This window comes from Dermacentor albipictus, chromosome 3, assembly GCF_038994185.2.
Source record: "Dermacentor albipictus isolate Rhodes 1998 colony chromosome 3, USDA_Dalb.pri_finalv2, whole genome shotgun sequence".
Classification (NCBI taxonomy): domain Eukaryota; kingdom Metazoa; phylum Arthropoda; class Arachnida; order Ixodida; family Ixodidae; genus Dermacentor; species Dermacentor albipictus.
Window position 1 is genome coordinate 16,181,549 of NC_091823.1, and position 12,076 is coordinate 16,193,624.

Consider the following 12,076-nt stretch of genomic DNA (forward strand, 5'->3'; position numbering starts at 1 on the left):
CGGTAGCGGGCATCGACTCGCTGTTTCAGCTTCTGACCGATGACGCATTCTTTGTCAGGCGCCTCTGTCCTGGACTGTGCCCTTATCGACGAACGCCTTCGTCATCGCTGGCGCTTATCCGACAAGCCCAGCTTCCCCATACGCTTTTCAAATGAAAGTTTTGCCGCCGATGTGAATCGGACCCAGCGGCTCCTTGGCACCGGGACTGTGGGAAATCGACGCTGACTGCACTCGGCCATGCTGCATGGTGTAAGAGACCTTGGCGGACACGGCGCGCTCGATTACGCCGCGACCGCGTGTCGCATTTGGCGCTGTACTCGTCGGGTCTACGTGATACCGTATTGGATACTCTTCCATTTGTCGGTAGGGCAAGGACCCGCTCGTTTGCTAGAAGTAGTCCAGGATAAAGTGGCTCCAGCTGCGGCATCCTACTCGTGCTGACGGAAGGGGTTGTCCTGAGTGGTAGGGCCTCCTGGGATTACTGAGTGCAGCTTGACATACTGAGTCCAGATGCTGCCTCTTATGATTACTTCTCTGTATTCTTATCTGAAAGAGATTGTGCTGCTCTTTTCGATACCTTGCCTTGTTTTTGTGAAGGGCTTTTGATTTTTCATAGAAACGAGTTTCTTTCTTTCTTTCTTTCTTTCTTTCTTTCTTTCTTTCTTTCTTTCTTTCTTTCTTTCTTTCTTTCTTTCTTTCTTTCTTTCTTTCTTTCTTTCTTTCTTTCTTTCTTTTCCTTTATGACCACGAAGAGCATTGTATTCGTGTAGGTGCCTCACCGTTTGCTCCTTATGGTTATTGATTGTGCTGCCATTTGTCAACACGCTTTGTGACAGATGAGTATAGGCCGCGGACACCTATGGACGATGCAAGACGGGCAGTACGAAAAGCCAATGTTGCGCCCCTTGATGCCTCGCCAACGAGCAGTGCTGACCCTTCCGGAGCTCCTGAAACGGCGTAAATGACAGAGAGATGAATTTTGCTTTGGAAAGACCGATAAGAAAGGAAAGAAAAAGAGCCAGGCTTACAGTACCTTCTATAGTGCGCAAAGCGGTCATCGGCACGACATCGATTTCAGTATGACGACGACACTTCATAAGCGACACCTATGGCAGGGAAGAGCTGTTCTTGTAAGAGTAACGCTAGAGAATGACCACTGTGACAAAAGCATGCACTGCGGATGACCGCACTTAATATGACCTTCAACTAGCCCGCATTTATAGCGGTTGGTTGAGGCTAAGATGATTAGCGCACGACTTCGAAATTTTGCAAATCTCTGCTATCCTTCTACTCTATACAAGATCTTATATCCCTGTCCCTCTTATATATCGTGCTCACGAGAACGACTTGGTGTACAGTGAGCACGACGCATACGCACGCACTAATTCAGTTCCCTATATAGAACATTCATTTCTGCTTTGCGTATTGTAATTGTTGTTCCTGGATTCTTGGATGGCTGAAAGGAAAAAAAAAAGGAAAAAGGAAACTGCCCGTTTGCTATTAAGACTACGCAGTGTACACTGCACTCGAGGAATGTACACATCTGGGAGGCTGAGCCTGTGGCAAGTGACCATTGGGCTAGCATGGTTGAAAGTTTATCTTTCATTCTGTAACGTATACACGTGATGACAGAGGGTCAGCGGCAAATCCCTGGGGCGTTTGAGTTATTGCTTCCTGTGGGCTTTACTGTGGAAAGCTGTTTGCTTCGCACCAGGAAAATAATAGTCGCGGCCCTAAAAGAAATCTTAACTGTTTGATCAAGGTTCGGACTCTCTATTAGGAATCTGGCACGCTGGCCTTCAAGATAAGGTTGCTGCCGAGGAAAGTCTATGTAAGGCACAAAAGAGGGGCAATATCGTATTGCCAACAAACGTGTTCTAGATTAGTTGTATGTCTCGGAGACAAGTTGCAGCCTTGTAAATAGTGGGTGCAATTTCCTGCTGCGCATAAGGATTTGGCGACCAAACCACATCGCAATTAATACACAAAGCTCAGCTTGTTGGAAGTCTTGGAACTCCAGCGTCATTTCTCTCCTGTCGTCGTTCTCTGTTTAGTTTTCATTTTTTTCTTCTTTCGTTTCCCTAAGCACTGTAAATGTCTCGGATGTCAAAGCACGACTCCCCCTTTCTTATATTTACCCTTATCTGCATTCGGAACATAACGAGTAAAAATGAAGGATCGTCTGTTTGTGTTCTTGTCAGGCTCAAGGAAGACAAGCGAAGAACTATACTTCGCGGTCGCATTTTTTAGGCATCGAGTGACTCGCTCCTCGTTGTGTCTTGCCAAGACTCAGCTCTCTGCTGTGCGTTACGCGGGTAACACGAACAACTAAGTGGGTAGGGATTAAAAGCAGCACACACTACTGCAACTGAACGCGAGCTTCCTTTTTTCTAAGCGGCCGTCTCACTCTTGTCGCTTGCATTTTAATGATAAAGCGTTATGCCCCATTTCGCGAAAATCTGTCGGAGTCGGCGGCGTGACCGAATTGTGGTACCGAAATGGCCGACGGCGCAAAAAGTAAAAACATGTAAATAAATGCTCGGATTGACGTCAAATTTATCTAGGAGGTTCCTGTTAACAAAGCAAATTAATGGCCTTGAAATGAAAATTTGGTAAATTTGGGTCTGGGTACGAATCGCACCCGGGCCTCCGAGTTGCGAGATGTGCATGGTCCTAGCTGGTTGACTAAAGGTGTGATTATAGTGCGTGCGTCATGGGGCACGCGACGGAGCAGCCAATTGGTGGGGGGTGGCACCACGTCGTGAGTGCATAAAGTAAAAGGCATTAGTGTCCAATTGTACCGCCGCTGAGTAGTCCTTCGAGTTACGAACACCTCCCGGGCAGGCGACGCGCGGAAAGAAACATTTCACCAAAGCGACTCTAATGCTTTCGCATTCCCACGCGCAAATATATATATATATATATATATATATATATATATATATATATATATATATATATATATATATATATATATATATATATATATATAATTTGCTGAATCTGCATGCCGAACAGAGAGCCATGTTGTCTCTCCTGGTAAAGTTGCCCTTAAAAGATCCAGTGTGTAATGAAATGACGCGACTTCATTCTAAAAATTTTATTCCGAGGCTTTTACGTTCCACAAAGGTGATCTGATTATGAGGCACGCCGTATTAGGGGATCCCTGAATAATTTTGACTACCTGTGGTTTTTTAGCGGGCACGTAAATCAAGTGCGCGAACGTCTTTGCATTTCTACCGCATTGAAACGCGGCCGCCGCGGTCGCGATCGAGCCCACGACCTCGAGCCCAGCAGCGCGACGACCAAGCCAATGGGCTGCCGCGGCGGGCTAACGACTTCGTTAATCATACACTTGACAGATGTGTATGACCGTATTTCGTGCCCGAAACGCGTTCGTTCACTGTGTGGTGCTCCGGGTTAGCGGAGCCGTATTATTCCGCGCACGGGCAACGTTCCGGCTGTGAGCGCTCTGCGCCGCGCTGCAGGCGCCGTGCGCAGGTCAGCGCGAAGATGGCCGTTGCGTTGATGTCAAGCGGTAGCGCTACGCCGAGACTAGCTAATTGTTAGCTTTAGCTACGCCGTATATAACGCGCGGTTGGTACGGGAATTGGGACAGGGATGAAGCGTTCCGTTTCGTTTTGTGCATTGTGTTGCTGATGGTTAAGTGAGTAGATAAGCATCGGTCTAATTACACCTGCTGTTAAGAGGGCCCCCTATAGAATGCGAGTGCAACGCGGTCTGTATTTCTGCACACCTATTCAAAGGCACAAAGGTTAGGCGACCAAACTGCCTCGACATGTTTGGTCGAGGCAGTTCTGTCGCCTAACCTTTGTGCCTTTGAATTGGAGTGCAGAGATACAGACCGCGTTGCACTCGCATTCTTTGCTTTCGCGCCCTGAATAAGAAAGAAGGAAAGAACACATAGCGCGCCTATCCCTTGATGTGCTCCGCTTAACGCGTTCTTGAGAAATAAACGTTGGCCCGGCGGGGCGGAAAGTGCGGTGGTTTAGACCTCGCTCGATATGCTACCCGCCTTTTCACGCCGGCCCCTCAGGCGTTTTCTTGTGACGTCCCATCCCGCACAGTTGCTTAACCGTATTATACGCGCTTCGCTTTTTTGATATCTTGGCGCCGGTCTTTGCGAAGTGAAAGGAGAGATTGAGCGGAAAGCTTTCGAGAGGTGAGGTCGTGACGGCGCATAGCACTGTCGAAAAGGGCAGCCCACATTTTTTTTTTTTCCCCGACAGAGAAAGAAAGTCTTTACGTGCCTCGCCGCGGGTCTGTAGGCCACCCAGAGGCTCCTAGCAGCTCGTTCGACGTCGACTGCATGCGGCCTTTTCTTTCAAAGAACGGCTCGCTGCGATGAGGAAGCAAAAGCGAGGTGAGCGCGCGCGCGGGCGAGCCGTTGTTGTTGTTCTCTCGTTTCACTTCTCCGCTGGTGTCCTTCGGGTTTCCTGGTTCTCGCTTCTCTTACAACGCACAGCCGTTGCCGCCTCCTCGCATGTGGAGTATGCGTACGTTGCGGACGGAGAGATGTGCGTAGTCCCGACTCCCGAGGAGCTCGAACTCAATGGGCAGAAACGACGAGTGGTCGAGGTTCCTCGTGCTTTCACTGTTATCGGCCAGCCCGCCGACGCAGCTGAAGTAATGACCCCTTCTTTCCACTTTTTCTTCTATTCTACTTTTTTTTTTAATTGTTGCTTGTTACTCGGCCATCCCGCTAAGGCTTAGTTAGTTTTTCTTTTGATCGAGCTTTCCAGGGAGCGTATGAGAGTACCTACTGTTCAATATGGGACCTCTTTGGCTGATTGGCGGCGTCTTTTGTACAGTACCCGCGCTACTCATAAAAAGCCGTTAGATCTTCGGTCGACTTCGGTTGGCACTACGTCAGTGGTGTATCTGGAAAATTGGCAGTGGAATTGGTTCGAAAAAGTCGGAAGTTCGAGTTAACATCTGTAATTCAAAAGCATGGGCGACCGTGTGTGTGCTTTTAATATGCGGTAGTATTAAGTGTCGGGTCAAGATGTCAAGTTAATGCAGCATGCCGCCAATTCATAAGCGAAGTTATTTATCTTTTGGCTGAATGCCTTTTTATGGAAATGAGATAGGGTAAAGACATGAAGGGCACCGAGATTGGCACACTGAAGTCGCAGTGCGGTGATACTGTTTGTTTATTTTTCACGGGTGCCTATGAAGTATGCGACGTATGAGGTTACACTGATATTAGGTTACGTCGCATTGTGTTCGACCAAGCTTGTTTTTCTGAGAAGATGCACCGTCAATCATTTTTGTAAATAATTACGCCAACTGCTCGTTTAACCGTCTTAATGACGACATATGATAAAGAACACAGACTGCTTCTATGCTGAGCTCTCCAGACTACGTTTTTCGAAAATGACATCCTGTGTATGAGTGGCAAATTCGATACCACGAAGTCTCTTCCCTGGGAACATTCTTCTTGTGCGCTTTAATAGACGAAAGAAAAAAGGAATAAGACAAAGTTGCTTTGTGGAGACGTAATGTCGATGTTTATTCAGTAATCTCCGCACGTTGTTCCTCGTCGTTGCTTGTATACTGTGTAATAAACAACGGCGAACCGATTTATTTTGTGTAGTGTCAAGAAAGTAACAGTGCAGTTAGCCTCAGAGGCAATTTTTGCCGTTTGTGGCTATGATGGTTAATTTCTCATGTTATTCGGATAGACCACTCAACGTGTTGTCTATACTTGAAAGTATCAGCACATATAGCGTCTTTAAAGGCTACTGTCACATATGCTGCGGCACAAGAAGTGAACGCTTCCGGAAGAAGAAAAAAATATATAACTTGCGCACGACATGGTCTGTCTGCTTAGTTGTACACTAGTTCCACCAGTGAGAGAAACACAAGTACCCTCAAAGCGCATTCGGGCTAAGTGTCTCGTACGCTGTGCATCAGTGCCTCAAAAACATCACCATCCGCGTGACAGCTCGCTTCATTCTCGAGCTGAGAGTAGCAAAGAAACAGCGGCACGGTGCCACGCATTGGGTAGCGTAAAGATATCTCTTCCGCCTGACAAGGACCCGAATGGCGTCCATCAACAAAGCTTTGTTGAGCGCGTCTGCGCCAACGTTGGAGGCACGAAAGCGCTGAGCGAGCGATGATATGTCCGGGCCAATACAGCAATGGCCGATGAGGTGAGCGCGCTTCAAATTCCCCTTTGCGTACGCACGTATTCTGCACTATATTCTTGGTTCGATTAGTTCGTTTTCCTTCCTCTCGTCGTCGGCACCATTCTCTCGGCGGCACGGCCGTCGCTGGCTCTTCCGTGTCCGCGTCATTGCGATGGCACCCGGCTCGTACTCGCGTCTCGGTCGTCGCACTGACTCGTGACTGCGCACACAGTGGGGCGACCCGATTGACGCGCAGCAGCACACTTTCTCCCTCCGGCCGCTTCGTCCATGCGCCGTCGCTTGAGGCGTGTCCGTCTCGGAGTTGCCTCTCTTCTGTCGCCCCCCTTTCTTCCTGTCGTGCGTGTGTGTTCCGTTCACTTCCTTTTGTTCGTTTGTCACGACAGTCGTAACACTGCGGAACTCTGAGGGTGCTGTTCCGCTTTGTTCCGCGTCGTTTTGCGCTGTTGTGTGTTACCTAGTGTACCCGTCCTTTTTGGCCGGGCTATCACGTGCGTGGCCGGTGCCGCTCATATAGGCCGTGTTTCTGTGGCAGTTCGTGTGTCGCTCCGAAATTGTGGAATGTGAAGGCCTTCTCGTCCTCAGAGTTTTAGAGCGCAGCTCTTTGGCGTCCGTTCCTGGGTTTCGCGTCGTCGTCGTCGTCGGCGTTGTCGGCGTTGTCGTCGTCGTCGTCGTCGGCGTTGTCGTCGGCCTCGTAACCAGCTCGCCGACGAATCTGCTCCGCCGCCGCGCATGCGCGCTGTCGGCTCTCCGGGCGAGGGAGGATGATGGAAGGGAGGAGGAGAGACTGTGGAGGAGGGCTGGCTACACAAATGGCTCTTTGGCGTCCGTTCCTGGGTTTCGCGTCGTCGTCGGCTTTATCGTCGGCCTCGTAACCAGCTCCGCCCCCCTTTCATCCCCCCAGCGCTAGCAGCGACCGACTGATACCGCTTTCGTGAGTCCGCTACCGCACTCACGAAAGACGTCGTGCACTTCCTGCAACTCGCATTAACCGTCCATCGATCCACACCGATGTTAGTAGTGGGGGACTTTAATGTTGACATAAAGACAAACAGCAATTTCCTAACACTTATGCGGGAGAACATCCCGTTCCACTCGCTCGTAACGCGTCCCACGGCTGTGACAACCTCGCGAGGCACTTGTATAGATCTCGTCTTTGAGAATCAAGCATTGGTGTACCAAGTCGAACATATATCAGTCTATTTCTCCGACCACAAAGCTTCCTTCATGACTGTCAAGAACTGTTAGTGGAGTCTTTGTTAAAGGAATACGTGTGAAAAATAAAAAAAAATTCTGTGATAGCGCATACATGTGTTGCTCGATTTCTTTGCCTCAATCTATCGAAAAGGTGAAACAGCTTATTTGCTGCGCTCAAATTTCGCATTAGGAAGTAACGTAATCGTCGGTAATTTTTTTCATTTGACACACAGACAGGTTGAATGATTGATTTTCTGGTATTTGAATCAACATCCGGGAATCTGAGAGACGCCGCGAAAGATGCGGCGCTCCGTGAGGTTAATTCTGGCCGTCGTGGTTCCGAAGACGACGGCCTTTTGCTTTCTCCCCGTGTCGGAAAACACACGGAGACCCGTTCCGTAGCCTCCGCGAGCCGGCGGGGCTCGGTCTCCCCGAGCGAAGCATGAAGTTGCGCAGCCCCGCTGCGACAAGACGTTCATTTGAGGGATCGCCCGTCGTTTGTGCGCAGGCGCGAGTAAAAGCGGGCGCGAGAGAGAAAATCGGGGGGCGTTTGCTTTTTGAATGTATGACTCTGCCTGGGTACTATACGGATGAAGTTATTTAGCGCCTGTTGTATGCGTTTGCCCCCTAGGCATGCCGGCATTTGTTACGATCCGATGCTGGCTGCCCGCGCGGTGAGGCAGTGAGCGCTTGTGTCCTGTCCCTTTTACTTTGTGGTTGCATGTGTTTGCGCTGTAAACAGTTTTTATGTCACGGACGCCCCATTTGGTGATCGCGGTGTCTGAAGGTACGTCGGACAGACTTTCTCGCACCTGCGGCGTTGGTGCTGAGTCAGTCGTGCCGGATTAAACCTTTCTTGCCCCTTACGGCGCTCTTCCTTCAAGAAAACACCGATTTTGTCCGGGGGAGCAGTAGGGGCTGTAGTAGAGGCCCGGCCTGCTTTCCTGGTGCAGTATCTTCGTTGTTGGCAGGCTTTTCGTATGATGCTATCCGCGACATTTTAGGAGCATTTTTGAGTGGTCCCCTTTGCTTGAAATAAACGCACAGCGCCTTAGCAACCGCGGTTGAACGTCACTGCCTGATATCACGCCGTGAGGATTATTCGCTTTGAATGTAGCCCACGTTAGGTTAGGTTAGCGTACGTTTAGGTTAAGTTTAGATGATCTTATAGGTTAAGTTAGGTTAGCATAAAAGGCATTAGGGTAGCGCGGCGTATTCTCATAGCGGTTGCAGGGGCGTCACTGGCGGCCTTTCAGCCACTTGCGTTCAACCGCGGTTGCTAAGGCGCTCTTACTAGATCTTCAATATATGCGGTTCGGCCTCTACTGCGGTCCCTGCTGCTCCCACGGAAACATTTGTGGTGGTATTTTCAAGATACATCGCTGTAAGGCGCGAGAAAGTAATGATCCGGCACGACTGACTTGGCACGAGCGCCGCAGGTGCGACACAGCGGTCGCCAAGCAGCGCCCGCTGCTTCACCTATTTTACCGTGCCGGCAGCCAGCATCCGAGCATAAACAAACTCGACCCCACTCCGCTAGGCCGGCACTCGCCTAGGGACAAACGCATGCAACACGCGCTAAGAAACCTCCTCCGTAGTGCCTAGGCAGAGTCATGTATTCAAGGAGCAAAAGCCCCCAGCTTTTTTCTCTCACGCCCGCTCTTACTCGCGCCTGCGCACGATTGACCGTACTCTGGTTGCTCTATGGTTCTTTTACGACCGAAAGTGCGTGCTTGTTCCGACACTCATTGCACTGGCGGTTTGTTGTTTGACGAGCAGGTCGACTGCGCGGAGCCATTAGACACGTCTCCGCGGAACATGCGTGATGTCGTAGCAAAGCGCGCAGTCGAACGTCGTCTTCTCTTGCATGACGTCTCATGCTGCTAGCCGCATTGGCGCCGGCGGTTTCGTGAGTGTCCAAAGTGCATGCCACGTTCGGGTGTTCGCGTTTCGATTCATATGCGGAAATTTCGTGGCGCTGACTGTTGTGACACCGATTAAGCTCTATCGTGTCGAGGAACGATCGAACCCACTAGGCGGAACCTGCAGGCGCTCGGTATGGGATTTTATATCGAGCGCAGTATAGAGTCAGGCGCGCTGTGCCGCTGTTCAGGCCACTCATGCGACTACTGCGGCGCCGGGTGCTGTTGCTGCCCGACTGTGCTGCTGGTGGATTTCTCGGCACAGACACGCACAACCCAGAGAAAAGGGCCGGTATGAGTACGACCAGACGATCTCTTCGAAGCACTCTCCTGCAAACAACGCAGGCAGAGTTGTTGGCTGGATGTTTTGATTCGGTGGAGTAAACCGCGCTGCTTCGAACGTGGTTCGGCCGCACAACACCCGTGATAAGGAAGACGATCAGTGGGCGTATGTAACGGTGGTCCGACGCGTGATAGGCAACCGACGTCCACGCTCCACGTAGCCAGCAGCCAACGATCCGTTTCCTCGTTGTCAAACAGGCACGGCGCGAGGCGAGGCTGCAGGCTCGCTCTCTGTGCCCGAAACTGTGCGTGGAAATTGAGCCGAAGGTCAGCAGGTCGAATGCCCTCCTATGCAGAAGCGCGCGGCGGCCCCGATCTGTCCGCCGCCTGCGCGCGCTCTCGTGCCGGTATTTGCGTGGGCGCGCCTGTGCACGTAATGCGAGGCCCAGTAAGACTCGCCAGCTTTGTATTCGTTTGTGCTTCTTTATTTCCCCCATCTTTTGTCGCGCGCGATGAGTTGTCACCGTTAGATAAAATAAATGATACTTCATAATTCATGAGAGTTCATACTTGTGCCTAAACCTGCAAGAAAGAGAACACGGAAAAAACGGGCTGGCGGAACATTGGTGCTTTACTTGTAAATCGAAGTCTCCGTTACATCGACCTCGCATTATTGGTCGCATGACCCTTCACTTCTTTCAAACGGTGCTTTGGCAGCGAATATTTAATAGAAGCGTGTCCAGAGACAGCCACATAAATTAAGGTGTGTTCGCATGAGCAGAAAAGCTTCCCGTGCCTTCAAGAGTAACGGCTCCGTTGGCACTGTGACAGAATTAAGCGTTTTTGCTAACGGACGTCCGCTGTCTGGTCTGTGAACGGTTAAGGCTTTCCCTGTGAATCTTGCCTGCCTGCAGAATAAGGCAACATAGGTTTCGGCTGAGTTAGTTCGTTAATAATTATTGTTGCGTACAGCCAGAATTTTGAACCTATGCACGAAGAACATAACACGACACCCGCGTGTCGTGTGGCCTCCTTCGCGTCATGTTTGTAAATCGAGGCTGTACGCTTCTGTAATGCAGAATATGGTCACGAATTGAGAGTCATCCCTTAGGGTAGGAAGTTCTCTACTCGCATAACTCAAGGGGAAAAACGAACGCTAGATTAAAGACACTAACCAGACGATTTGACAAGTGTTCATCGGCAAACGAACTTCGTATCCGTTCGTTATACGTCATTCAAGAGCGAATGAAATACCCGATTGTACACACTAGAATTTGCGGTGCGTGTAGGCGACACGAATCTTTTTCGCGGGGCTGTCCCTTACGGAAGTTGTTGAGATTCCGTTACGCTCTTTAGAAAATTTGCTGCAATGCAATAAAATATGATGCACGATTTTCACACGGGTCGGGAACTGGCAGAATGAACAGCCGCGGCAGCGCCCAGCCTCATTTTCCTGCGCGCTTGCCGCCAATGTTTGCTCGCCTTGACGTCGTCGTCTGCCAGCCCGTCGTCGAATCCGCAGTTTCTGCGCGGGCCAACACATCGAAACGGGGCAGGCGAGGTTAAGTGCATTTGCATCAGAAGCGGGTGCGATGAGTATATGAGCGATTCTGGTTTTGTATGTGGCACGTGCCCGTGTAGCGGCAGCGACGTGCCGCACGTGTTTGCCCGAGCTGGGCGAGGAGCTGCCTCCCGTCAAGCTGACGGCGGGGAAATTATTCTACAGGGAAATGGGGAGCGGCACGTGCATCGACGAGTTCTGTGTTCGTCGTCCGCCTGCACCGTGCACTCGTGTACGGACAACCGAGTTCTGCAGCGCAGACGAGTGTTTGCGATGTTTAAACGAGGCACGTGGGCTTCACACAGTGTACGAAGTCGCAAGATACGTACAAACAGCGGAGGCGCATTCGATTACTTTTCTTTTTCTTTTTTCTGTTACGCACGTGGCGTCGGTAACCCATCTCGCGAATCGTCCGGAACGCCGGGCCGCTCGCTTGCGAAGATTCCGCGACGGCGACAGCAACGAGTCGGAGGCATTTGCGTTTCCACAGCTTCGTATAGTCTTCCAGAGTGCGCAGTATAGGAGCACCGTTCCATGCACGTGGATCTTTCAGCTCGTGGAATATCCTCCGGGAATGGGGACCGACATTGGACAAGTGCGCGCTGCCGACGAACAGCGCCGAAAGGCGACAACCACGTAAACATTTCACGTATCGATCAACACCATTCGTTCGTTTCAACACGTTCGTGCAGGGCATCAGCACGACCGCTTTGTCACGACGCACAGGTAGAGCAGCCGAAGCTACAGGTACGCGCATTATCTCTCGTAGGTTTCGATTCCCCGGTTTTGTCGGGCTTTTGTGCTCAATTTGCATGTCTTCAAGAGGCGCATGTGCCGCCCATAATTACATTCAGCGTGCGTAAAGAAAGAAAGAATGAAAGAACATATAAAAATGCGTAACGCCTTCGCTATCGCTAACATTCTCATATACCGGGTGATTTTAT

General features: G+C 50.6%; 1 protein-coding gene across 2 annotated transcripts in view; it reads left to right on the forward strand.

Moving 5' to 3' along the window:
- Positions 1–12,076, forward strand: part of LOC135917501 (tudor domain-containing protein 3-like) — a 162,783-nt gene that overhangs the window by 106,522 nt on the left and 44,185 nt on the right. The window lies entirely within an intron of this gene.